At 42.5% G+C, this 4,370-nt stretch overlaps 1 long non-coding RNA gene across 1 annotated transcript; it reads left to right on the forward strand.

The window, feature by feature from the left end:
- The first annotated feature begins 895 nt into the window (after positions 1 to 895).
- On the forward strand, positions 896 to 4,065 carry LOC148208571 (uncharacterized). Its single transcript, XR_015787595.1, has 2 exons — positions 896 to 1,445; positions 1,530 to 4,065. It is a non-coding gene; the product is annotated as an uncharacterized LOC148208571 (long non-coding RNA).
- The last annotated feature ends 305 nt before the right edge of the window (positions 4,066 to 4,370 follow it).

Consider the following 4,370-nt stretch of genomic DNA (forward strand, 5'->3'; position numbering starts at 1 on the left):
TAATCCTATAATTTTTGGGACGAGATCGAGTGAGGAGCTGGGAAGATAACTACGCAATATGAAATTCACTCATTTCCAACTTTATGGAAGTAGATGAGTGTTCCCTTACATGCTGACTATGGGGCTTGAACAAGAGGCCTAACCCTCTCACTAGCCTGAGAGGGACCTCCGATTATTGGTCGGACCATAACCGAGTTGTTCATTAGAGGAGCGCTGACATTTAAGGATCTAGATGTCACTCGGGGGTAAAACGGTAATTTGACCCAGATAGAGTTACGAGCACTCGTAAAGGATTGACTTGGCGTTAATGGTCGTACATCCGTGGACACGACAATATTTAGCAGTGAGAAGAGTGCAGCTACGGGTCTTTAGTGAAGTTACCCGCAGTTAACAAATGTTAATTAACTCGGTTAATGAGTTTGATGGATTAAACATGCATCGTTAGAGCTTTTGGTCCGTAGATCCATTAGGTCCCCTTGTTGGTTCAAAATGGGTAAAATTTGGAATCAAGAATTATTAAATGATTTAAAATGTTTCAATTATATACGGAAATGTATATAATGTATATTGATACTGTAACGCCCCGAGTCCCTCAGGTCAGTTAATCTCGAATCGGGAGATTTTTTTTTCATTTAAATTTCAAAGTGAATGTTAATTTAATTTATCGATAATTATCGGGCTCTAACAATCCAATTAAATGTTTATTAACCGAGCTTGGTATGTTGGGTCTTGGGTTGAGGGAATGGACTCCTCCTTTTTTGGGTTTGGGCTTGGATGATTGGGCTTAATGGGAAAATTGTTTTAAATCAAAACAAAAGGGGAAAACCCTAACAATTTTCTTTTTTTCTCTTTCCCTCCCTTTGTTTCTTCGCCGACAGCCCCCCCCCCCCAAGTTTCTCCTTCTTCTTCAGCCGGCAGCTCCCCTTATGTTCTCCGACGAAGCAGCACGGCAGCGGCGAGCTTCCTCCTCGACGGCAGCGGTGAACGGTGGACCCTCCCGTCCCTCAACGACTCCGACGGCGGCGGCCTGTAGCAGCGTGCGGCGGCGCGAAGAGCAGCGAACCCGGCGGACTCGAGGAGTTGCGGCGAATTCCAGCGGCGCCGGCGTCGTGCAGTGGCGGCGCGTGACCTTTCTTGCGTGCAGCAAACTTCGACAGCCCCGAACAGTCCGAACTCGTGAAGCCCAACGAGTTTGGTGACGTTTTCCGGCCTTCCGGTGACGTTCGACGTTGGTCCCATCTTATTCAAACCCAAATCGGCATTACCCACTCTTCTCGGCATGGGTTCGGCGTTGACCCACCTCTAATCGGACCCAAATCAGCATTACTCATCACCTTTAGACGTCGGGACAGCAAGCTTAAGGCCTTTTGAACTCAGATCGGGAGCCCGAACCCCTTCGACGTCAACCCACTCCTAACCCAAGTAGTTTTAGTGTGGGTTAGTAGGTAACGACTCTACCTAAACTCGGTTTCGTTTATAACTAAATGTTTCTAATTGGTTACTAACCTCGAGATCGTGCTCTTTTGTAGTAGGAAGTGCTCAATGAGCTTAGGAGCTTTAGGACAAGTGTTTGTAAGTAGCACGGGGGCGGGTGCGTGCGTTGGTGTATGTTATTTGGTTGCCGATGTACTGTTTATGATGCTTAATATTGGTTCTGATAAGTGGTTGTGCAATGTAATTCTTGTTATGTAGTTTTGTATGCCTGGTTAGCGTTGAATGTCCGTCGGTGTTAATAGTGTGAATTTTGTATTGTTGAACTGCTGAGATCTGTTGTAGAATGACATATGATTGTAGGGAATGTTCGTTAAAGTGAATTTATTTTGGAAATGTTCGTTGTCTGAATTCGTATGAAGTGTTTGGCGTGTCTCATGAGTTTTCATTATATCCAGCAGTGCTTATTGAATATGGACGTTGGATATTAAGTGTTTGGATGAATTGTGTTGGGCTCCAATCGTTTGAAATTTGTTGACTATGCTCTATTATGACTAAACTCACTGTGGCGCTGTTGTTAAGATTTGGTATGTTGTGAAAGCATGTTTGGTTTATTGTTTTGCTATTAGAATGATGTTTATGATGTGGAAGCATGCTGAAATGTGTTGGTGAGTTGTGAGATGCATTGAAATCATACTAGTGGTGGGGCTGTTGATGGGCGTTGTGGTGGTTCGTGTTATTAAGGGGTTAGTACTAGAATCTTGGTTGGAGGCTAGAAACGATATCTGGAGTTTTACAAATTATGAAGTGAATGGGTGAGTGTCAGGGCCTCGGGTATAAATGGTCGGGGGCTAATATGTCACTAATTGGGTATCGAGGCCTCGGGTATAAATGGTCGAGGGTCGATACGCCAATATTGGATAAAGATGAGTGTCGAGGCCTCGGGTATAAATGGTCGGGGGTCGATGCGAGGAGTCTTTCAGAAGGAGAACTATTGGGGCCTTGGGTATAAATGGTCAAGGGCCAATAGATTGTAAGACATCATGATGCAAATCCAACCACGGATCAATTGACTGTACCCGGGGGACCAATTACAAGAAGCAAAGCAAAGAAGATTCAAGAGGTTTTCATAATACATCTTCAAAGGCTAGCTAATGCACACGAGGAGACAAAGATTTCTGAGGCAAAAATTCTTTACAATGTTAATTTAATGAGTCAAGAAGAGAATGAAGCAAAGATGGCACGGGAAAAGTTGTCTATTTTGAGAGATGGCACGGAGGACAAAAAAAGTGTGCAGATTGGTGAACATGTGCCTTTGCAGATTGCACCTCTTGGGAGTTTGTGATGTCAAATCTTGTCAAATCTCATCCAAACGTAAAGCGCCTCCTACATGTGATTTCCAAGACAATTTAAAGCAATTTTACATTTTTGGATTCACATTTAGTTGTCTAGTTTGATGTGCAATCATGTTTTAATTTACATGTCTTATTTTCTACAATTTGCATTAAATAGGATTTGAAAGACTTTTGGTGTTCCTCATGTTGAACGACCCTTTGGCCTATTTAAAGGCTTGTAATCACCTTGTTTTGGGAGATTAAAACATATTGAAATTCAAGAACTTTTGTTCCTTAACACTTTTGGTGTTGCTTCTTTCAAATCTTGCTTTAGGTTTGATGTTAAACCGATTCATTGGATTAGTCTCGATCAAGCTAATTCTGGAGTGAGTCGTCTTAGGATCTAGGAGTGACCATCGTAGATTCTAAGTCCGATCTAAGAGTGATTCATCTTCTAACCTTACTCTTGGTTGGAATCATTCGGTAAGTTAGTCGTTTTTGTGAATGTTTGCAAGGATCCTAGAAGGACCTCTAGCTTTGTAAACCTGAGCAACCTTGGCGCTTATCACATCGAGGCCTCGGGTATAAATGGTCGAGGGTCGATGCACTAGTGTCGGGGCTCTGGGTATAAATGGCCAGGGGCTGACACTACCAGAAGCATGGTTTCGAAGAGCTCGAACAACTGAGGCGATCATAGTTGAATTTGAGGTGTTAGGAAGCCAGGTGGACGGTAATTGTTTTTTTATTGAGTTGTGGTTAGTATTGGGTATTATAGAGCATGTTTATGGATAAATATATATGTACCAGTAAAGCATGTCTATGGTTGTTCGCATACTGTAATGATAGAGCATGACGATGCATGTTTTTCCTTTATGGTTATGAGCATGATGTTTGTGAGTGCTTGGTGAGGGCTACTTACGGAGTATATTGTATATACTCACCCCCCCTTCTACAATGATTGTTTCAGGTGAAGGACTCGAGGGTGACCTTGCTGATGGGACGGGGGAGACATGACAAGCGAGGACTATAGGCTGCTTAGTTTTTTCTTATTTCGTCTAATTCTTTTGTTAGGGCCTTCGGTTGTGGCCAATAAACGGATTATGTACCTTTGAATAATTGGGAGATTTTTCCTTGTTGTTAGTTACGCCTCGGGTTAGGTGATTATTTGAGCTTTATCCCATTTGCTTAGAATCATTGAGATTGAACAATAAACTTGCCTCGTGAAGTAGTTCACGAACGTTGTTGCATTTTTATTTTTGAGATTGGTTTATCGTTAATTTGATGAGGTTTTGGAGCTTGATTTTATAAGCTTATGTGCTTAGGAAGTTGGCAGGTTGTAATTGGGGTTAAAACTAATTAGTTGAGTAGTTCATGTGACCTAGAGGTGTGTGGAAATTTCTGGGTCGTTGCAATTGGTATCAGAGCCAGGTTGTTCCTGTAGACTGTCATAGAATCTAGGTCGTTAGTGTACGGTTCTCGTTAGTCTCCTCGCCATCACCAGGTACGCTTCCGAGTTTAGGAGGTTCGATCATGAATGTTTTACATTGCTTATGATTGAGATATTACTATTGACTGATTTTAGATAGGTCGGTGTGTTTCTTGGAT

The sequence above is a fragment of the Momordica charantia genome (assembly GCF_013281855.1).
Source record: "Momordica charantia cultivar OHB3-1 chromosome 10 unlocalized genomic scaffold, Mcharantia_2.0 BLBB01000010.1, whole genome shotgun sequence".
Classification (NCBI taxonomy): Eukaryota; Viridiplantae; Streptophyta; class Magnoliopsida; order Cucurbitales; family Cucurbitaceae; genus Momordica; species Momordica charantia.